The sequence below is a fragment of the Aotus nancymaae genome, unplaced genomic scaffold, assembly GCF_030222135.1.
Source record: "Aotus nancymaae isolate 86718 unplaced genomic scaffold, 86718_ANA_hifiasm-v0.15.2.pri h1tg000004l, whole genome shotgun sequence".
Lineage (NCBI taxonomy): Eukaryota > Metazoa > Chordata > Mammalia > Primates > Aotidae > Aotus > Aotus nancymaae.
This window is the reverse complement of record NW_026988415.1, coordinates 55,189,281-55,213,919: the sequence shown is the minus strand read 5'-3', so window position 1 is coordinate 55,213,919 and position 24,639 is coordinate 55,189,281. Positions and strand designations below refer to the sequence as shown.

The 24,639-nt window shown below is 34.7% G+C and overlaps 1 long non-coding RNA gene across 1 annotated transcript in view; it reads left to right on the top strand.

The window, feature by feature from the left end:
* LOC105725503 (uncharacterized) overlaps nt 1-24,002 on the top strand; it is a 48,762-nt gene extending 24,760 nt beyond the window's left edge. The window contains exons 2-3 of the long non-coding RNA XR_002477943.2: nt 21,857-21,918; nt 23,850-24,002. This is a non-coding gene — a long non-coding RNA (uncharacterized LOC105725503). The remainder of the gene's footprint in view (nt 1-21,856; nt 21,919-23,849) is intronic.
* Nucleotides 24,003-24,639: the final 637 nt, after the last annotated feature.

Here is a 24,639-nt window from a genome sequence, read left to right as displayed (position 1 = left end):
ATCTTATACACCTGCCTCTTCTGCAATAGTCCCTGGGCCTTGAGGAATTTAATAAATTTAATTTCTTGCCCTGTAACACAGGAATACAGTTTATTTTGATTGGCATCTTCTATGGGGCATGAAGATGAGGCTTTAATTGCTGTCTGTGTTTGAGATTTAGCAGGATTTGGTGTCTATTTCAGACCCAAGAGTTAAAGCTCTGTAACTCAATGTTACAAGGACCTAAAAGCACATAAAGGATGATATATGGATGCAATAATATTAATTTTAAAAAATTACCTCATTGTATTTTCCTAAGCAAACCAAAACTTAATAATATGAAAACTTCATTATATAATAGTTTTGGAGTTTTAAAAAATATATATATTCTCTTTTTGTGACTTATACTGACTGTTCATGACATGCTTGGACTTTGTTTTCCCTAAACATCCCTCCTTTTTAAACAATTTTAGGACTAAATTAACCATACAAGACTCTTTCTTACATAAAATTATTTCTCTTTAAGCTTTTTATCTAAAAAAATATCCTCTTACTTTTATCATTTTCTTTACTTTTTTTTTTTTATTCTTGGTTCCTTTTACCTTGTTTTATACATACCTTTAAATAAACTTTGAATTAGACAAAACTCGTCCACCATTGTTTTTAAAAAGGACACATTTTTGTTTTGTTTTAGCAAGAATGTTTTCCTGCAATATATATTTATTAGAAAATACCCAAATAATGACATATCTATTATTTACTTTAACTGTATATTCTAAATTATGAGCAGTTTGTCTACAAGTATGTATTCCATTACATTTACCTAATTATTTTAATTGTTTGCCTAGATTATTTATGAAAACTGTGATAGTCATGATTTAAAGTTATGAAACCATCATTACAAAATTATACCTGAGACAGTGAAAAAAGATTTGACCTAACTGACTCCATCTTGCTCTTAACTTCCAGGCTGTCCTTATTCATTCCTGGACCTAGGCTGAATTAACTTTGGGAGGAGCTTAGTTTATAGTTTAGCTTTGAAACAAAGACAGTAAGTCTGCCTAAATCCACAGGATTAGAAGTTATACTAATCTTACCAAATTCAAGATGCAACTATTTTCATTAAACTTATATCAATGTCTTATTTATTAAAAATTACACAATCAAAGATTATTATGTTTGAGGCTGGGTTTATAGTTTTGTAACCCCTATGCTGAATTTTGACACTTTAGAGAATTTCACAGGGATAAGTATGAAACTTGCTTGATTAATAAATGCAAACAAAAATGTACACTGGCAATTCTTAAGACATTTCTAATATTACTTTATCAATAATTTTAAAGCTAGTTTATTTATTAAAGATTTTACTTGTTACATAAACTGAAAAAGCATTTGACTAGTATTTTTTAATCTGTTTTAAGCACAATTTGTATTTCATTAAGCCAATTAATTAGACCTCTTTTTTATATTTTTAGTACTGAAACATTTTGTACACAATACATAAATACATAAAAAGACATATTAGGCTTGCTGATGGAAGTACATTTTATAAATTTATAAATATCCCTCCCCTTTTTTTTCTTTCCTATCTTAGACTTTCAGATTCTTGATAACCTATTTCACAGCCCAAGGAAGTTGTCAACTAAATATCCTTAAATTTGTACATTAAAGGAAACAACTCAGGTGAAAATCAAACAGCAAAATTTACATCATAAGCTCCGAAAGAAAAACTCTGGTGGTGCTAGAGGGAGATAATTTTATCTTGCTTTGAGCCAAATTAAAATAAAATTAAACTACATTTTTTAAAAACCCAAGAGTAGCATACCAGTGGGTCTCAGGTCTTTATTCAGCTTGCCACTTTGTGTCTTTTAATTGAGTATTCAGCCTATTTCAATTCAAAATTAGTATTATGTGTGGATTTGATCTGTTATGTTTGCTGGTTATTTTGCAGACTTGTTTATGTGGATGCTTTGTAGTGTCACCAGTCTGTTTACTTCAGTGTGTTTTTGTAGTGGCTGGTAACACTCTTTACTTTCCATATTTAATGCTTCTTTCAGGGGCTATTTTAAGGGAAGTCTGGTGGTAACAAACTTCCTCAGCATTTTCTTGTCTGAAAATAATCTTATTTCTCCTTCACTTATGAAGCTGAGTTTAGCCAGATATAAAATTCTTGTTTGAAATTTATTTTCTTTAAGAATATTGAATATTGGTCTCTAATTTCTTCTGTTTTGTAGGACTGCAGTTGAGAGATTTGCTGTTAGTCTGATGGGTGTCCCTTTGTAGGTGAGCTGTCCTTTCTCTGTAGCAGTCTTTACCATTTTTTATTTCATTTAGACCTTGGAGAATCTGATGATTATATATTCTGGGGATGATCTTTCCATGGAGTATCATACTGGGATTCTCTGTATTTCCTGAATTTTATTGCTGGCCTCACTAGCTAGGTTGGGGAAGTTCTCATGGATAACGATATGGTTTGGCTCTGTATCCCCACCCAGATCTCATCTCAAATTGTAATCCTCATGTGTCACAGGAGGAGCCTGGCAGGACATAATTGGATCATGGGGGATGAATTTCTCTCTTGGTATTCTTGTGATGGTGATTGAGATCTCATGAGAACTCATGACTTTGAAGTGTGGCACTTCTGTCCTTTCTCTCTCTTTCTCTTGCTGCCATGTGAAGAAGGCCCTTGCTTTCCCTTCACCCTCCACCATGATTCTAAGTTTCCTGAGACCTCTGCAGCCATCTAGAACTAATTTACATTTCTTCCAGCAGTGTATAAGAGTTTCCTTTTCTCTGCAACCTTGCCAGCATCTGTTATTCTTTAACAGCCATTTTAACTGGTGTGAGAAGGTATCATCTCGTTGTGGTGTTGATTTGCATTTCTTTAATGATAAGTGATGATGATCTTTTTTTTTATGTGCTTCTTGACCACATGTATATCTTCTTCTGTGAAGGGTGTGTTCATGTCATTTGCCATTTTTTAATGGGGTTGTTGGAATTTCGCTTGTTAATTTCCTTTCTAGATCCTAGATATTTGAACTTTGACAGTTGCAAATAGTTTCTCCCATTCTGTAGGTTGTCCATTTACTCTTTTGACAATTTTTTTTGCTATGTAGAAGTTCCTTGGTTTAATTAGGTCCCTTTGTCAGTTTTGATTTTGATGCAAGTCATTTTCATCATGAAAATATTTGCCAAGGCCTATGTCCGAAATGGTATTTCCTAGGTTATGTTTCAGAGTTTTCATATTGTTCAGTTTTTACATGTAAGTATTTAATCCATCTTGAGTTTATTTTTCTATATAGCTTAAGGGAGGGGACTAGTTTCAATCTTCTGCATACAGCTGACCAGTTATCTCAGCACCATTTATTGAATAGGAAGTCCTTTGCCCATTAATAGTTTCTGTCAACTTTGTCGAAAATCTAATGGTTACAGTAGTGTGGAATTATTTCTGCACTCTCTGCCCTGTTCCACTGGTCTATGTGTCTGTTTTTCTACCATTATCATAATGTTTTCGTTACTGAAGACTTGTAGTATAAAGTGGTGGTGTGATATCTCATTTTTTTTTTTCTCAGTGAACCCTTGTTGGGTCTGATATGAATTTCAAACAGTTTATCCTAATTCTGTGATGAGTGTCATTGGTAACTTGATAAAAATAGCATTGAATCTATAAATTGCTTGGACAATACAGCCATTTTAACAACATTGATTCTTCATATCCTTGAACACATAATGTTTTTCCATTAGTTTGTTTCATCTCTGATTACTTTGTGTTTTGTAATTTTCATTGTAGAACTCTGTAATCTTGCTTACCTGTATTCCTATGTATTATGTGTTTGTGTGTGGCAATTGTGAATGGGACTGCATTCTTGATTTTGCTCTTAGATGTTTTTTGTGTGTAGAAATACTATTGATTTTTGTACATTGATATTGTATCATGAAACATTGGTGAAGTTTGTCAGATCAAGGAGCTTTTAGGCAGAGACTATGGGTTTTTCCTTGGTGTATAATTATTTTGTCTGAAAACAAATATAGTTTGACTTTCTCTCTTCCTATTTAGATGCTTTTTATTTCTGTCTGTTACCTGACTGCCCTTGTCAGGACTTCCTGTACTATCTCAAATAGAAGTGGTAAGGTGGGCATTTTTTCTTGTTCTAGTTTTCACAGGGAATGCTTCCAGCTTTTGCCCATTCAGTATGATGTTGCCTGTGGGTTTTTTCATATATAACTCTATAATTTTAGAGTATGTTCCTTCCATGTCTAGTTTGTTGAGGATTTAACATAAAGGGATGTTAGATTTTATTGAAAGCCTTTTTGGCATTTGAGATAATCATGTGGTTTGGTTTTTATTTTTGTTTATGTGATAAATCACATTGATTTGCATGTGTTGAGGATTTTTTGTTGAGGATTTCTACATCTATGTTCATCCAGATGTCCTGAAGTTTTTTTTTTTTTTCTTTTCTGTGTGTGTTGTGTGTGTGTGTGTGTATCTGCAAAGTTTTGATAACAGGATGATGGTGGAATTTTAGAATGAGTTAGGGAAGAGTGCCTCCTCCTGAATTTTTGGAAATACTTTCAGTAGGATTAATACCACCTCTTCCTTATATATCTAGCAATGGGTATTTTTTTTTTCTGCTCTTTGAGTTTATGGACTCAAAGATGATTAAATTCATCTGGCCCAGGGATTTGTCTGGTTGGATAGCGTTTTAATTAATTAATTTCAGAACTCATTTCTGTTCTGTTTGGGAATTCAATTTTTCCTGATTCAGTTTTAGGCAGTTGTATGTGGGCCACAAATTTATGTTCTTATAGGTTTTTTAGTTTGTATTTGTAGAGGTGCTTGTAGTGGTCTCAGATTTTTCTTTGTGGGGTCAACGGTGATGTCTCCTTTCTCATTTCTAATTGTGTTTCTTTGAGTATTTTCTCCTTTTTTCTTTATTAGTCTAGCTAGTGGTCTATATATTTTATAATTTTTTTTTCAAATAACTGACTCTTCAATTTTTACATTTTATATGGTTTTTCACCTGTCAATTTTCTTTAGTTCAGCTCTGGTTTTAGTTATTTCATACCTTCTGCTAGTTTGGACATTGGTTTTCTCTTATTCTCCCACTTCCTCTAGTTTTGGTGTTAGGTTGTTAATCTGTGATCTTCCTAATTGTTGATGAGGGTGTTTAATACTATAGACTTCCCTTTTAGCAGTGTCTTAGCTGTGTTCCAGATATTCTGATATGTTGTATCTTTGTTCTTGTTAGACTAAAAAACTTGGTTTCTTTCTTAATCTCATTATTTGCCAAAAGTCATTCAGGAACAGGTTGTTCAATTTCTATGTAATTGTATGATTTTGAGTGATTTTTTGTAGTACTGATTTCCACTTTAATTTTCCAGTGGTGCAAGAATGTGGTTGGTATAATTTTATTTTTTTTCAATGTGCAGAGAGTTCTTATATGTCTGATTATGTGATCAATTTTAGAGTATGTGACATATGGTGATGAGAAGAATGTATTATCTGTGGTTTTGTGTTGGAAAGTTCTGTAGTAATCTATAAGTTCATTTGATAAAGTGTTAATATTCTGAATATTATTGTTAATTTTCTGCCTCACTATCTGTCTAATACTGTCAGTAGTGTTTTAACATCTCCCACTACAGTGTGGTAATAAAAATATCTTTGGAGGTATCTAAGAACTTGCTATATGAATCTGAGAGCTCTTGTGTTGGGTGTATATATATTTAGGATAATCAGGTCTTCCTGTTGAATTAAATCCTTTACTATTATGTAATGCTTTCCTTTGGTTTTTCTTATTCTTGTTGGTTTAAAGTCTGTTTTATCTGAAAATAGAATAGTAACCAATGGTTTTCCTGTTTTCTATCTGCTTGATAGATAATTTTAAAAAAATTTACTTTAAGTTCTGGCATACATGTGCAGAACATGGAGATTTGTTACATAGGTATATGTGTGCCATGATGGTTTGCTGCACCTGTCAACCCATCATTTAGGTTTTAAGCTGCACATGCATTAGCTATTTGTCCTAATGCTCTCTCTCCCCTTTCCCCCACTCCCTGACAGGTCCTGGTGTGTGTCGTTCTCTTCCCTGTTTCCATGCATTTTCATTGTTCATCTCTCACTTATGAGTGAGAATATGTGGTGATTGGTTTTCTGTTCCTGTGTTAGTTTGCTGAGGATGATGGCTTCCAGCTTCATCCATGTCCCTGCAAAGGACATGATCTCATTCCTTTTTTATGGCTACATAGTATTCCATGGTATATATCTACCACATTTTCTTTATCCAGTCTATCAATAACAAGTTCTGAAATCGAGGCAGCAATTAATAGCCTACCAACAACAACAAAAAAAAAGTCCAGGACCAGACAGATTCACAGCTGAATTCTACCAGAGATACAAAGAGGAGCTGGTACCATTCCTTCTAAAATGATTCCAACAATTGAAAAGGATGGACTCCTCCCTAACTCATTTTATAAGGCCAGCATCATCCTGAGACCAAAACCTGGCAGAGACAAAACAAAAAAATAAAACTTCACGCTAATATTTTGATGAACATCGATGCAAAAATATTCAATAAACTACTGGCAAACTAAATCCAGCAGCACAACAAAAAGCTTATACACCACAATCAAGTTGGCTTCATCCCTGGGATGCAAGGCTGGTTCAACATACACAAATAAATAAACATAATAAATCACATAAACAGAACCAATGACAAAAACCACATGGTTATCTCAATAGATGCAGAAGTGGCCATAGATAAAATTTAACATTCTTCATGTTAAAAACTCTCCATAAACTAGGTATTGATGGAATATATCTCAAAAAGAGCTATTTATGACAAACCCACAGCCAATATCATACTGAATGGGCAGAAGCTAGAAGCATTCCCTTTGATTTATTTTTTTGATTACTTTACTTGAGCCTATCGGTGTCATTGCATGTGAGATGGGTCTCTTGAAGACAAAATACCATTGGGTCTTGCTTCTTTATTCAGTTTGCCACTCTGTGTCTTTTAAATGGACATTACGACATTAATCCTGTTTATATTCAGGGTTAATATTGATACGTGTGGATTCAATTCTGTCCTCATGTTGTTAAGTGTTTAGTATGCAGATTTGTTTGTGTGTTGGCTTTACAGTGTCAGTGATCTGTGTTCTTTTTTTTTGAGATGGGTCTCACTCTGTTGCCCTGGCTGCTGGAATGCAGTGGCGCAATCTTCACCTCCTGGGTTCAAGTGATTCTCATGCCTCAGCCTCCTGACTAGCTGGGACTACAGCCATATGCCAAGATGCCCAGCTAATTTGTATATTTTTAGTAGAGACAGGGTTTCACCATGTTGGTCAGGACAGTCTCAAACTCTTGATCTCTTGATCTGCCCACCTTGGCCTCCCAAATGCTGGGATTACAGTCATGAACTACCGTGCCTGGCTGATCTGTGTTCTTAAGTGTGTTTTTGTAGTAGCTAATAACAGTCTTTCTATATTTGGTGCTTTTAGGAAATTTTGTAAGGCATATGTGGATGTAACAAATTCCTGCAGCATTTGTCTGAAAGAGATTTTACTTCTCCTTCATTTCTGAAGCTTAATTTGGCTGGACATGAAATTCTTAGTTAGAAATGCTTTTATTTAAAAATGTTGAATATAGGCCCCCAATATCTTCTGGTTTGGAGAGTTTCTGCTGAAATGTCTATTGTTAACCTGATGGTTTTCTCTTTATAGGTGACCTGTCCCTCGTTTCTAGCTGCTTTTAACAATTTTTCTTATATTTCCATTTTGGAAAATCTGAAGATTATGTATCTTGGGTAGTATCTGTTTTTTTTTTTTGTAGTATCCACAGTTACTCTGCATTTTCTGAATTTGAATGCTGACTTCTCTAGCAGGGTTGGTGAAGTTTTTATGAATAATATCCTGAAACTTATTTTCCACATTATTTGTTTTTCCCCATCCCTTTCAGGGACACCAATAAGTTGTAGATTTGGTCTCTTTACAAAATACCATATTTCTTGAAGGTTTTGTTCATTCTCATGTATTCTTTTATTTTTACCTTTGTCTGACAGAGTTATTTCAGAGCCAGTCTTTGAGCTCTGAGATTCTTTCCTCAGCATGGTCTATTCTGCTACAAATAGTTTTAGTTGCATTGCAAAATTCTTGTAGTGTCTTTTCAGGTCTATGAGATCAGTTTAGTTCTTTCTTATAATGGCCATTTCATCTATCAGATCCTGTATCATTTTTATTGTAATCCTTAGATTCCTTGAATGAGTTTCAACTTTCTCATGAATCTCAATAATCTTTATTTAAATCCATGTTCTAAATTCTATTATTTTAGCCATTTGAGCCTGTTTAAGAACCCTAGCTGGTCAACCAGTATAGTCATTCGAAGGAATAAAGACACTTGGCTTTTTGAGTTTCTAGAGTTCTTGCACTGGTGGTGTCGCATCTCTATGGGCTATTGTTTCTGTAACCATGGTGTAGTTTGAGTGCAGTCAGTAGACATCTTTTCAGGATGTCTTCAATGGAACAAAGCTTTGTGTTGGGTCTTTATTTGTACCTGAATTTTCGTCCTTGGTTTTACAGGAGTATATCATAGCAAAGTATATTTCTGGTGGTGAGGTTAGACTGTGATCCAGTAGATGGCACTTAAATGTAGTGGCCTATAGGTAAGCTCTTACTCAGCCATTACTGTGTATTATTTTGTTAAGTTGTCTGTTTGGATCTTTTGCCCATTTTTAGATTGGGTTGTTCATTTTATTATTTTTAAGTTTTAAGCATTGTTTGCATATCTTGGTTAATAGTCTTTTATTATATATGCCTTTGCTAGTATTTTCTTACAGCCTGTGGTTAGTATTTAATCCTCTTGGCTGTGTTTTCCAGAATAGAAGTTTTTAATTTTAAGAAGATCCATTTTATCAATTATTTCCTTCACAGATTGTGCCTTTGGTGTTGTAACTACAAAGTCATGATGCCTGAGGTCATATAGATTTTTTCTATGTAATCCTTCAGTTTTACAGTGTTACATTTTACATTTAGGAGTATAATCTAGTTTGAATTAATTTTTATGAAGCATGTAATATTTTCATCAACCATCACTTTTGCACATGATTTTCTGTTATTCCAGCATTATTTGTTGAAAAAACTATTTTTACTGCATTGCACTGCCTTAACCTTCATCAAAGATCACTAGGCTATGTATATTGAGGTCTTTTTCTGTGCTCTCTTCTGTTTTATTGATTTATTTCGCTTCTTTCACAAATACTGCACAGTCTTGATTACTGCAGCTTTATAACAAATTCTCTTTTTTCTTTGGAGATGGCTTGCTTTGTTGCCCATCCTGGAGTGCAGTGGCAAAATCATGGCTCACTGCAGCCTCAACTTCCCATGCTCAAATAATCCTCCTGCTTCAGCCTCCTAATCAGCTGGAACTACAGATGTACAGATGCAAACTCACTACACCTGGTTATTTTATTTATTTATTTGTACATACAAAAAGCTATGTTTCCCAGACTGGTCTTAAACAGCTAGGCTCAAGCAATCATCCCATCTTGGCTTCCTAAAGTTATGGGATTACAGGTGTAAACCATTGTGCTTGGCCTATAGTAAGTTTTGAAGTCTGGTAGTGTCAGTCCTCCAACTATGTTTTTTATTTTAATACTATGGGTTGATTGTATTCTGGGTCTTTTGCTTTATTATATATACTTCAGAAGCAGGTCATTGATAGCCACAATATAACTTGTTGGGATTTTGTCTGGAATTGCTGTGAATCTGTAGATCAATTGGAAAGTACTAAAATCTTAAGTCTCTTATCTATGAAACATATTGTCGTTGTTATTATTTTAATTAACTCTTGTCTGTCAGCTAAAGAATGAGAAAAACAAGTTTTATTAACCTTTAATTGAGATGAAACAGGTTGCTGGAGGGGGCTGGAGTTGGGTACTTCCCTTGATAAAACTTCAATATGTTAGGCTCTTGTGAAGTAACTTCTCTTGGGGACAAACCTTTAAGAAAAACAGAATGCTATGGCATATTTAAAAATGGTTACTTTTCAGCCAGTCGCCGTGACTCATGCCTGTAATCCCAGCAGTTTGGGAGGCCAAGACATGCAGATTTCTTGAGCTCAAGAGTTCACCACCAGCCTGGGAAACACCCTGAAACCCCATCCCCACAAAGAATACAAGAATTATCCAGGTGTGAGGGTGTGCATCTATGGTCCCAGATACTCAGGAGGCTGAGGTGGAAGGATTACTTGAGCCCAAGTGTCTGAGGCTGCAGTGAGGTGTGATTGTGCCACTGCACTCCAGGCTGGGCAGCAGACTGAGACCCCGTCTCAAAAAAAAAAAAAAAACTAAAATAAAAAAATCATTACTTTTCTGCTCCCATGCCAAAAGCTTTAGGGGATTTTATTTTTCATATTCAGTAAGATAATTTTGTTGAGCTCTGGGATCCAAAATGCACAAAAGTTAGAGCCCTTCCACTGATGTTTTTAACTCTCAGACTTGTCCATGCTGAGCCTCCGGTAGTTTATTAATTATATTCAGGGTTTTCTACCCAAGCACTGGTTCTCTCTCAAGTAGGTATCTGTCTAAAGGTTTCCACTCTGCTAAGTTGTGATGCTCTGTATTGACCTGTTTCTTTTCAATTTTGGAGGTAGTGGTTTGCCCTATGACTTCACTTCACTGATAGACCTAAATACAACTGTTGATTTCTTGGTTTGTTCCGAATTTTACTTGTTAGGATAGAGTCATAAGTTCCAAGGTTTTTAGTTGCCAGATCAGTAAAGGAAAGTCTCTGAAATTTCTATTTTTAAGATTTGTTTTTAGAAACACAACTAAAATTTCTGGTTGTGGTTTCTTACAGAAAGGTAAAATATCATTTAGTGTTTTGTTTATTTTTTTATTATTTTTATTTTTTAATTGTATTTTAGGTTTTGGGGTACATGTGAAGAACATGCAAGATTGTTGCATAGGTACACACGTGGCAGTGTGATTTGCTGCCTTCCTCCCCTTCACCTATATCTGGCATTTCTCCTCATGTTATCTCTCCCCCATTCCCCACCCCTTACTGTCCCCTCCCCTATTTCCCCCCAACAGACCCCAGTGTATAGTGCTCCCCTCCCTGTGTCCATGTGTTCCCATTGTTCATCACCTGCCTATGAGTGAGAACATGCAGTGTTTGATTTTGTGTTCTTCTGTCAGTTTGCTGAGAATGATGGTTTCCAGCTTCATCCATGTCCCTACAAAGGACGCGAACTCATCATTTTTGATGGCTGCATAATATTCCATGGTGTATATGTGCAACATTTTCCCTGTCCAGTCTATCATCGATGGGCATTTGGGTTGGTTCCAGGTCTTTGCTATTGTAAACTGTGCTGCAATGAACATTTGTGTGCATGTGTCCTTATAGTAGAATGATTTATAATCCTTTGGATATATATCCAGTAATGGGATTGCTGGGTCAAATGGAATTTCCATTTCTAGGTCCTTGAGGAATTGCCACACTGTCTTCCACAATGGCTGAACTAATTTACACTCCCACCAACGGTGTAAAAGTGTTCCTATTTCTCCACATCCTCTCCAGCATCTGTTGTCTCCAGATTTTTTAATGATCGCCATTCTGTTTTGTTTATTTAGTGTAAACATGAAATACTACTCTTTTTATTCTACCTTTCATATTAAGTGTGCACAATAAGTATTACAGTAGTTGTAGGCCAAGAAAGAGGTTTTTTGTTCTTTTTATGAATACATTAAAATATTTTTATTATATTTTAACTTCTGGGATACATGTGTAGAACATGTAGTTTTGTTGCATAGGTAAACATGTGCCATGGTGGTTTGCTGCACCCATAACCCGTCATCTGCATTAGGTATTTCTCTTAATACTGTCCCTCCCATAGTGCCCCACCCCCAGACAGGATCCAGTGTGTGATGTTCCCCTTCCTGTGTCCATGTGTTCTCATTGTTCAACTCCCACTCATGAGTGAGAACATGTGGTATTTGGTTTTCTATCCCTGTGTTTGCTGAGAATTATGGTTTCCAGCTTCATACATGTCCCTTCATTATTTTTTTTATGGCTGCATAGTGTTCAATGGTCTACATGTGCCACATTTTCTTTATCTAGTCTATTATTGATGGGCATTTGGGTTAGTTCCAAGTCTTTGCTGTGGTGAACAGTGCTGCAATAAACATATGTGTGCATGTGTGTTTATAGTACAATGATTTATAATCGTTTGGGTATATACCCAGTAATGGGATTGCTGGGTCAAAAGGTTTTTCTGGTTTTAGATCCTTCAGGAATTGCCACCCTGTCTTCCACAATAGTTGAACTAATTTACACTCCCACCAACAGTGTAAAAGCATTAATATTTCCCCACCTCTCTAGTATCTGTGTTTCCTGAATTTGCAATGATCACCATTCTAAATGGCATGAGTGGTATCTCATTGTGGTTTTGATTTGCATTTCTCTAATCACCAGTGATGATGAGCTTGTTTTCATATGTTTCTTGGCCACATAAATGTCTTCTTTTGAGAAGTGTCTGTTCATATTTTTCATCCACTTTTTGATGGGGTTGTATTTTTCTTGTAAATTTGTTTAAATTCCTTGAAGATTCTGAATATTAGTCCTTTGTCAGATGGATAGATTGCAAAAGTTTTCTCCCATTTTGTAGGTTGACTGTTCACTCTGATGACAGTTTCTTTTGCTTTGTAGAAGCTCTTTAGTTTAATTAGATTTCATTTGTCATTTTTGGCTTTTGTTGCCATTACATTCAGTGTTTTAGTCATGAAATTTTTGCCCATGCCTATGTCCTGAATGGCATTGCCTAGGTTTTCTTCTAGGGTTTTCATGGTTTTAGGTGTTGTGTTTAAATCTTTAATCCATCTTGAGCTAATTTTTGTATAAAGTATAAGGAAGCGGTCCAGTTTCAGTTTTCTGCATATGGCTAGCCAGTTTTCCCAACACTGTTTATTAAAAAGGGAATCCTTTTTCCATTGCTTGTTTTTGTCAGGTTTGTCAAAGATCAGATAGTTGTAGATGTGTGGTGTTATTTCTGAGCGCTCTGTTCCATTCCATTCATCTATATATCTGTTTTGGTACAAGTACCATGCTGTTTTGGTTACTGTAACCTTGTAAAATAGGTGAAAGTCAGGTAGTGTGATGCCTCCAGTTTTGTTTTTTTTTTTGCTTAGGATTGTCTTGGTTATGTGGGCTCTTTTGTGGTTCTATATGAAATTTAAAGTTGTTTTTCCTAATTCAGTGAAGAAAGTCAATGGTAGCTTGATGGAAATAGCATTGAATCTATAAATTACTTTGGGCAATATGGGCATTTCACAATATTGATTCTTCCTATTCATGAAAATGTAATGTTTTTCCATTTGTTTGTATCCTCTCTTATTTTCTTGAGCAGTGGTTTGTAGTTCTCTTTGAAGAGGTCCTTCACATCCCTTTTAATTTGTATCCCTAGGTATTTTATTATCTTTGTAGGAATTAGGAATGAGTTCATTCATGATATGGCTCTTTGTCTAATTATTGGTTTACAGGAATGCTTGCAATTTTTGCACATTGATTTTGTATCCTGGGACTTTGCTGAAGTTGCTTATCAGCTTAAGGAGATTTTGGCGTAAGACAATAAGGTTTCAGTGACAATTTGACTTCCTTTCTTCCTATTTGAATACCCTTTATTTCTTTCTCCTGCCTCATTGCCCTAGACAGAACTTACAATACTATGTTGTAAGAAAGGGCAAATTGTCTTGTTCTGGTTTTCAAAGGGAATGTTTCCAGCTTTTGCCCATTCAGTATGATATTGGCTGTGGGTTTGTCATAAATAGCTCTTATGATTTTGAGATTCATTCCATCAAAACCTAGTTTATTGAGAATTTTTAGCATGAAGGGCTGTTGAATTTTATTGATGGCCATTTTTGCATCCATTGAGATAATCATCTGTTTTTTTGTCATTGTTTCTCTTTATGGGATGGATTATGTTTATTGTTTTGTGTATGTTGAACCAGTCTTGCATCCCAGGGATGAAGCTGACTTGGTGGTGGTAGATAAGCTTCTGGATGTGCTCCTGGATTCGGTTTGCAATTTTTTTTTTTTTTTTTTTTTTTTGAGGATCTTTGCATCGATATTATCAGGGATATTAGCTGGAAATGTTATTTTTTGTGTGTGTATCTCTGCCAGATTTTGGTATCATGTTGATGCTGGCCTCATAAATTTATTTGGAAAAACTTTCTCTATTTCTATTGTTTAGAATAGTTTCAGAAGGAATGGTACCAACTCCTCTTTGTGCCTCTGTTAGAATTAGGCTGTGAATCCATCTGGTTGTAGGCTTTTTTTGATTGGTAGGCTATTAATTAATTATTCTCAGTTTGAGAACTGGTCTACTCAGGAATTCGACTTCTTCCTGGTTTGGTCTCAGGAGGGTGTATGTGTCCAGGAATTTATCAATTTCTTCTAGATTTTGTAGTTTTTGTTTTTTGTCTAGAAGTGTTTATAGTATTCTCTGAAGGTAGTTTGTATTTCTGTGGGATCAGTAGTGATATCCTCTTTATCATTTTGTATTGCGTCTATTTGATTTTTTTCTCTTTTCTTCTTTATTAGTCTGGTTAGCCGTCTATTTTGTTAATCTTTTCAGAAAACCAGCTCCTGAATTCATTGAATTTTTAAAGTGTTTTTCATATCACTATCTCCTTCAGTTCTGCTCTGATCTTAGTTATTTCTTGTCTTCTGCTAGCTTTTGAATTTGTTTGCTCTTGCTTCTCTAGTTCTTTCAATTGTGATGTTAGGGTGTCAATTTTATATCTTTTTTGCTTTCTCCTGTGTGCATTTAGTGCTATAAATTTCCCTCTAAACACTGCTTTAGCTGTGTTTCAGAGATTCTGGTATGTTGTGTCTTTCTTCTCATTGGTTTCAAACTTATTTATTTCTGCCTCAATTTTGTTATGTACCCAGTAGTCATTTAGGAACAGGAGACTAATAAAGAAAGAAAATATAGAAGAATCAAATAGACACAATAAAAAAGATAAAGAGATATCACCACTGATCCCAGAGAAATATAAACTACCATCAGAGTATACTATGAATGTCTCTGTGCAAATAAACTAGAAAATCTAAAAGAAATGGGTAAATTTCCTGAACACATACACCCTCCCAAGACTAAACCAGGAAGATGTTAAAACTCTGAGTAGACCAATAATAAGTTCTGAAATTCAGGGAGTAATAGCCTACCAATAATAATAAAAAAAAGCCCTGGACCAGAAAGATTCACAGCTGAACCCTACCAGTGGTACAAAGAGGAGATGGTAAAATTCCTTCTGAAACTATTCCAAACAATAGAATTAGAGGGACTCCTCTATAACTTATTTTATGATGCCAGCATCATCCTGACACCAGAACCTGGCAGATATACAACAACAACAAAAATTATCTGACCAGTATCCCAGATGAACATCGATGCAAGGATCTTCAATAAAATACTAGCAGACTGAATCCAGCAGCACATCAAAAAGCTTATCCACCACCATCACATCAGCTTCATCCCTGGTATGCAAGTCTGGTTCAACATATGCAAATCCATAAATGTAATTAATCACATAAACAGAATGAATGACAAAAAACACATAATTATCTCAATAGATGCAGAAAAGGCCTTCAATAAAATTCAACACCCCTTCATGCTAAAAACTCTCAATAAACTAGGTATTGATGAAACGAATCTCAAAATAATAAAAGCTATTTATGACAAACCCACAGCCAATATAATACTGAATGGGTAAAAGCTGGACGCATTCTTTTTGGAAACTGCCAAAAGAAATGGATATCCTCTTTCATCACTCTTATTCAACATGGTATTGGAAGTTCTGTCCAGGGTAATCAGGCAAGAGAAAGAAATAAAGGGTATTCAAATAAGGCTAGAGGATGTCAAATTGTCAATATTCACAGATGACATGATTGTATATTTAGAAAATCTCATTGTCTCAGCCCAAAGTCTTCTTAAGCTGATAAGCAACTTAGTGGTTACAAAATAAATGTGCAAAATTCAGAAGCATTTCTATACATCAATAATAGACAAACAGAAAACCAAATCATGATTGAACTCCTATTTACAACTACTACAAAGAGAATACAATACCTAGTAATACAAATTACAAGGGATGTGAAGGACCTCTTCAAAGAGAACTAAAAACCACTGCTCAAGAAAATAAGAGAGGACACAGACAAATGGAAAAACATTCCATGATTATGGATAGGAAGAATCAATATTGTGAAAATGGCCATACTGCTCAAAGTAATTTATAGATTCAATGCTATCCTCATCAAGCTACCATTGAACTTTCTTCACTGAATTAGAAAAAAAATACTTTAAATTTTATATGGAACCAAGAAAGAGCCTGTATAGCTAAGACAATCCTAAGCAAAAAGAACAAAGCTGGAGGCATCCTGTGACCTGACTTCAAACAATACTATGAGGCTACAGTAATCCAAACTGCATAGTACTGGTACTAAAACAGATATATAGGCAAATGGAGCAGAACAGAGCCCTCAGAAATCATGCCACATATCTACAACCATCTGATCGTTGACAAACCTGACAAAAACAAGCAATGTAAAAAGGATTCCCTATTTAATAATTGGTTTTGGGAAAACTGGTTAGCCGTATGCAGAAAACTAAAATTGGACCCATTCCTTACACCTTATACAATAAATAACTCAAGATGGATTAAAGACTTAAATGTAACACCTAAAACCATAAAAATCCTAGAAGAAAACCTAGGCAATTCCAGTAAGGACACAGGCATCAGCAAACTTCATGACTAAACACAAAAAGCAATGGAAACAAAAGCCAAAATAGACAAACAGTATCTAATTAAAGAGATTCTGCACAGCAAAAGAAACTATCATCAGAATGAACAGACAACCTACTGAATGTGAGAAAATTTTTGTAATCTATCCATTCGAGAAAGGGCTAATATCCAGAATCTACAAGGAACATAAATTTACAAGAAAAAAGCAAACAACCACATTCAAAAAGTGAGCAAAGGATATGAGCAGAGACTTCTCAAACGAAGACATTTATGAGGCCAAGAAACATATGAAAAAAAGCTCGTCATTACTGGTGATTAAATAAATGCAAATCAAAATCACAATGAAGATACCATCTCATGCTAGTTAGAGTAGCTATTACTACCAAGTCAGGAATAACAGATACTGAAGAGGATGTGGAGAAATAGGAACACTTTAATACTGTTGGTGGGAGTGTAAATTAGTTCAAACATTGTGAAAGACAGTGTGGCAATTACTCAAGGATCTAGAACCAGAAATACCACTTGACCCAGCAATCCTATTACTGGGTATATACACAAAGGATTATAAATCATTCTACTATAAAGACACAGGCACATATATGTTTATTGCAGCACTATTCACAATAGCAAAGACGTAGAACCAACCCAAATGCACGTCAATGATAAACTGAATAAACAAAATATGGCACATATACACCATGGAATACTATGCAGCTATAAAAAAGGATGAGTTCATGTCTTTTGTAGGGACATGGATAAAGCTGGAAACCATCATTCTCAGCAAATTAACACAGGGACAGAAAACCAAACACCGCATGTTCTCAACCATAAGTGGGAGTTAAACAATGAGGACACATGGACACAGAGAGGGGAACATCACATACTAGGGCCTGTCTGGGGGTGGAAGCCTATGCGAGGGATAGCATTAGGAGAAATACCTAATGTAGATGACAGGTTGATGAGTAAAGCAAACCACCATGGCACGTGTATACCTATGTAAGAAATCTGCACATTCTTCACATGTATCCCAGAACTTAAAGTACAATAAAAATTAAAAAGCTGGCAAAGGACATGAACAGACACTTCTTAAAAAAAGACATTTATGCAGCCAAAAACATATATAAAAAAAGCTTAACATCACTGATCATTAGAGAAATGCAAATCAAAACCACTTGAGATACCACCTCACACACGTCAGAATGGCAATTATGCTTTTATACCGTTGGTGTGAATGTAAATTACTTCAACTACTGTGAAAGACAGTGCGGCAATTCCTCATGGATCTAGAACAAGAAATACCATTTGACCCAGCAAACCCATTACTGGGTATTATACTCAAAGGGATATAAATCATTCTATTATAAACATACATGCACACATGTTTATTGCAGCACTATTCACAACAGCAAAGACTTGGGACCAATCCAAATACCCATCAAGGATAGACTGGATAAAGAAAATGTGGTACATACACACCATGGAATACTATGCAGCTATAAAATGGAATGAGATCATGTCCTTTGCAGGGACATGGATGAAGCTGGAAGCCATCATCCTCAGCAAACTAACACAGGAACAGGAAACCAAACATCATATCTTCTCACTCATAAGTGAGAGCCAAACAACGAGAACACATGGACACAGGAAAGGGAAACTGTTGGGTGGGTGTGTTGTGGGGAGAGCATCAGAACAAATAGCTAATGCGTGTGGGGTTTAATACCTAGGTGGTGGGTTGATAGGTGCCACAAACCACCATGTCACAGGTTTATCTATGTAACAAACCTGCATATTGTACATATGTACCCTGGAACCAAAATTAAAATCAATTTTCAAAAAACAAAATAAATACTGTTACGTTTTGGTGTTAATATTATTACTTCCACAGTAGATAATTAAAAATCATAATCCTGGGTGGCTAGGTGAATTGGTCTTGATTCTGACTCTATTCAGAAGTTATGAGGGGTTTTGTTGGTCAATTTTATTCTTTTTGACACTATCATCTCAGGTCCATGCTGACTTATAAAATCAATCATTTCTTCTTTTTAGGGCTAATATACAAAATACAATGAAGTATTTCTCATATATAATATACATATATACACTTTATACTCTGTATGTTATATATACTTTTAATAAATTTATCTGTTTACTTATTCAAATTTGAGAGAGAAAATTAATCACTAAGTAAAAAAATCTACAAAATAAATTATGGTTATAGTTGAGATACTCCCTATTGGAAATCCTGAAGCTCCTCCCTTGTCCATTACTTTAGGTAGATAATAATTTATCTTCTTTCCCATGATTTGGATTATTCTGGGAAAAAAACAATTGAGATAAATTTTTTAAATTCAAAGTGGAAACTGTGAGAAATCTATGGTCTTAATAAATAACATTTTTAAAATAAAGTTTTTTGTTATTAAATTGATTTAAGATGGTACTGTGTTTAAAACTTAAAAAACACATTAAGAGCAAGAATAAAGAAAAAGTCATCCACATACATTGTGAAATGTTACACAAACAATATAGCTGATGGACAGAATCTGGAAACACTACTTATTTCTACTTACTGGTAATCTTTCATAACTCATAGCTCTTCTATCTTTAAGTTGGTAAATTATAATTTGTAGGAATAATTAATATATCTGGAATGTACCCACAAACATAAGTAATGTGTAACTGTTCATTTTAAAGTCTTTCAACCAACAAATAACTTTGATATAGGGCACTTTCATATTAGAAGTTTACTCTTCTTGAATGATGAATAACCAGATTAAAGCTAGTATGGACTAAACCCCTTTGGAAATTATACTCAGTAAAATTTAGAAAAAATTTGAAAAATAAATGAAAATATATCCAAATTTAACTTTTAAAATTATAAAAGCATAAATCTGCTGAATATAATTTTAACTTTTTAAAGAATAGAACCCAAGTTTTCTCATGCCTTAGTTTTTTTTTCAAATTATTTACTTTCATCAATCATGAGAAATGTTATTGAATATTGAAAACATTTTAGAAATCATCTTCATTGACCTTCTGAAGATATTTCCCATTAAGAACAAATGAATAAACCTAGTAATTATGTAATTCTATAGAAAACATTTTTCTTTGTATTTATATTTTGATAAAATTCAGTTTGAATCATAACTTCTAAAGATGTATTTTCACTCTTTTAGCAAGATTAATAACGATTTTATTACATTCTTCTCTTTATATATGTTACTTTCTCCTTTTTTTCTTTTCCAAACATAATCTATTTATTCCATTAATTTTTTAATGGTCTGTTCATTGTTTTCTTTTATATCTGATCTTCACATTTCCTCAATACTAGCTGTACATTTTAAAAATATAAATGTTTCGTATAAAATAAATATTATATGGGACAACATTAAAGCAGTCTCATTGAAAAAAGTTTTAAAATATGTAATGAAGAACTAAGAAAACCTTATATTCTCTTAATTATCATACTGACAGAAAAATAGAATTTCATAAAACATATAATTCTTTCTTGGCAGAGTAAATTAGTAATATGAAGACACATTTTAATTTGTTTTTGAGTCAAAAAGAAACCCAGTCAAAATTTTATCAATTTTTAAAAATGATTTCTGAAAGCAAGCATCAACTGAGACTAAAAAATCTACACAAGTAGATTGTTCACATTGCATTTTACTCTGTTATCACAGTTCAATTTGTGGCTAATTTAATGATATTATGAACGTCATACATGAGTAAGAGCCAAAAGCCGAAATAAATGGTTCCTTGGTATGACTTCTCAATTTAGCATGAGCCAGAAATGCAGTGAACAATTTGAAAAATGCTAGAAATATCAAAACCTGGTTAGTGTTACTTAATATGGGAACACATATTTTGGACGATGTGATAATGATAATTTTAAATGATCATTTTTTAACATTGCTTATGTTATATGAGGTTTCTCAGAGTATTTAAAATGAATATAAATGTGTTCGCCATTTCTACTTTTTCCAGTTGTTTTCTTTGTTACTTCATGTGTGTAGATTTTTCTTATTGCAGTATTTTTCAATTATCAGAATATTTAAAAATAATTTACATTATAGACATTGAACAGGCAAATATACATTTACTCACCTAAGTCTCTTTTTTTCCAAATTTGTGCTTGGAGTTTAAAAATAAACATGGAAGAAAAGACTCAAAATAGTAACACAAGGAATGCAACATTGATTTGTAATGTTTTATACTCTCACAAAACAAAGTAGCTTAAGTGTCACAGACACTGAATAGCTAAAATGCATAATTGCAACCTCTTTGTGAAAATCAACTAAATTTTAAACCAGATCAATGAGGCAATCTTGGAAGCTGTAATCAGAATTGTAGGATGAAAGTTACATTGTTCATATAAACTTCTCCTCTAGGTTCTATATCACATTTTATTTATTCTGTAACTTCACTAGTTGGGATAAGAGATTATCTCTAGAAAATATCTAGAAATATGGCTTAGTCAGAGACGAAATGAAACAAGATGCCTTAATACCAATGCCACAGTGTTCTGATTTGGCACTGCTTTTATGAGCTATCTTACAGGTACAAAGAAGATATATCTTCATACAGTTAGTAAATTGCTACTTCTCATAACCTCTTTCATGTTTTTGTTAAATAAACTGGATTGCCTCTTGCTTAAAATGAAATATCAAAATCTGTTCAGATTATAAGTTTACTTTATTATAACGTATTTTTAATTTCAAATTTTCTTGTTTCTACAGAGGGAACCTTGAATTTTTTATTGCCCTATGAACTGTGAAAACACACAGGCAATTAAAAAAAATTAATGGATGCATCTTTCTTAACAGAGCAAATGTACATACAAAAATGTAATGACGTGAATATTTTTGTTAAAACCTAAGAATAATAAGCAAACAAAGCTCTCCATTCTATATCAAGAGTTTTTACAAAAAATCTGTCTGTGGTAGTACATGACCTAAAAAGCAGAACAACAAATATAACAGTTTTCTCTGGGAGTAAAGTAAATAATTAGGAGTCTGATTTTGCCATACATTTTATTTTTGACGTCAGATAAGTTGCTGATCTTCTCTCTTGCCTTCATTTCACAGATTAATTGGAAATACATTACTAAACCATTTCCGGGCCTTTTTATGAAGAGTGCTTGATTCAGGTATATATAATACACAGTTATGTTTGTTATTTTTTTAAGTGTTTTTTATCATTACTTTTATCTTGGATTTGTATGTGTGTGTATGTATGTTTGTACGTTTTAAAACAAATAGCATTTTCAACATTCATTTGGAAATGTCTATACTTATATTTTCTGTATATATTTTGGTTTGATTCTTAGAATAGTGTTCCACAGAAGTGTCTTAGCTCCTCAACAGGTATTCATTTACATGAACATCACTGTAATTTGTTAGCCTCCTGTGATGACTTAAGATGTTCCTCAATTCTGGTTTAATGTTTAAAAAGGAATAATTTGCATATATTTTTAGAGTTGAACATGCTGAGATGTAGAGAATAAGATGTTGTCTAATAAGACATTCATTACATATACTAGTTTTAAGAATCATTTTTAAGTTCAAATTTTAATGAAGTATGAGATAATAATTATGTAGAGACCTGTTACTACAGTTCAGATGCTTTGACATTAATATCTGTTATGTAATTTGCAAAGACACTTTTCTGAAAACAAAGCATGCTACTGGATCTACCAAAGAAGAAATTTATTATTTAAAAGCTACTATATCTCACATCAGTAGATCAAAAGATTCCACATTTTAAAGGAGTATTTTCAGTATCTTCTATGGAATAGAATTTTGAAAGTTTTACCTTAAGACTTTTTCTAGTCTCTTTTCAGTGGCTTGAAAAATATCTAAAATGAATCCAAGAAAGGAAATGGCACCTTTACTAATACTTTTCCCCAAATGAGTTTCTTCCAAAGTCATTTCTAGTTAATATATATTTGTAATTACACAGTTAATATATGCGCATTTTAGAAAAGTGGAAAATAAAAACATACGAAGAATACAACCTAACAGAGAAATTGGCACATATAATAATTTTGCATCTATTTCCTTTCAAATATATTTGAAATAATTGGATGTATGCTCCGCATACAGTTTGTTTATTGAAAACCTGCATAAAGAAGGTCATTATCTGAGAGGTAACCTCTAAACCACTAGAATTTTTCAAATAATAGAAGGTTTTTGTTATTTGTTGTGGGATCTGGAACCACACATAAGTTTATGCTAATGAGGTGAATCATGTCAGAACACAAAACAGTTTATGGCAATAAAATGACCAGCAGAATGGGGGGCTGGTCATAAAAGAAAAAGCAAACACCATCAGAGAGTTGGGGCTTTGGGCTACTTGATATCTCTGTCTAACCTCCAGAGAATGGAATCAGGCTAAAAATTGAGCTCAGTCGTATATCCAATTATTTGGTCAGTCATACGTATATAATGAAGCCCTCCAAAAATATGGAAACTAAAACTCATGGGAGGTTTCTTAGTTTGCAATACACTGTGTAAACAAGAAATAGAATTCTCAGGCCCCCAACCATTTGAATGGACTTCCTTCTCAGCCAGGGCTCTTAAAATAAAATTTAACTTGAAAGACTGGTTCAGGCCAGGATAGGAAATGGGAGTCAGACATCCTTATTATACAACTCTGGCATTAATATCAACACAGACTTTCAATCTGATAAAAAAGCGTTTTATAACTTACTTCCTCTAAAGCCTAGAAGCTTTATCTGCATGATAAAACTTTCATCTCCACAACCTTATTGCAACCCAGACATTCCTTTCTATTGACCTCAGGTATTTGGATAAACTCAACCAACTGTCAATCAGAAAATTTTAAAATCTACCTATAAGCTGGAAGACCCTCCCCCCAACTTCAAGTCGACTTTTCTGGACCAAACTCAAGTATTTCTTAAATGTATTTGATTTAAGTCTCATGCCTCCCTAAAATGTATAAAACTAAGCTGCATCCTGACCATCTTGGGCACATGTTCTCAGGACCTACTGAGGGCTGTGTCATGGGTCATGGCTACTCGTATTTGACTCAGAATAAATCTCTTAAAATATTTTACAGAGTTTGACTCTTTTCATCCACAATAATTTGGCACCCAAACAAGTGGGGCCTAAGAGAAGACTCAGGACTCCAAAGGAGTTGCTTGAACTCGGAGCTAAGGTACCAGCTGGGGCCCATTGAAGCCTCCATGAATTCGAGTTTCTCCTCTGGCAGAACTGGTAAGTCCTTCTGAGCCCAGAATCTCCCTTTGGTTAAGGGCCCTTGAGAGACTCTTCTCTGTAAGGTCTGTTCTCGCCGAGGATAAAACGAAGAAACTGAGGCCAGCACGAAAATAATCCAATGCAAGGGAATTTATTCAGGCTCCCGGGTGAGGTTCTGCGGTCCGACAGGAGGGGCCCGAGAAGTCGCGCGGACTCCCCTCAGGCACCGGGTTTTACAGGGAGTGGAGGCATTTGATTGGCTGTGCCCAAGGTGAGTGAGACAAAATGGTGGGGAGTGGGGCCCGGATGGAACAAAATGGCAGGGAGTGGGGCCCAGATAGGACACAATGGTAGGCAGGCAGTGGGGCCCAGATAGGACAAAATGGCAAGCAGGAAGACAAAATGGCAGGCACGGAGTGGGGCCTGGATAGGACAAAATGGTAGGTAGGGAGTGGGGCCTGGATAGGACAAAATGGTAGGTAGGGAGTGGGGCCTGGATGGGACAAAATGCTATCAGGTAGGTCCTGACGGGGTTTTTTTCTCAGGCTCCCCGGGGCGGGGGAGGTGTGTCCGAGCTCTCCGCAAGGGAAGGAGGCGTGTCCTAGCTCCCAGCGAGGGTAGGTGGCGTGTCCGAGCTCCCGGCGAGGGAG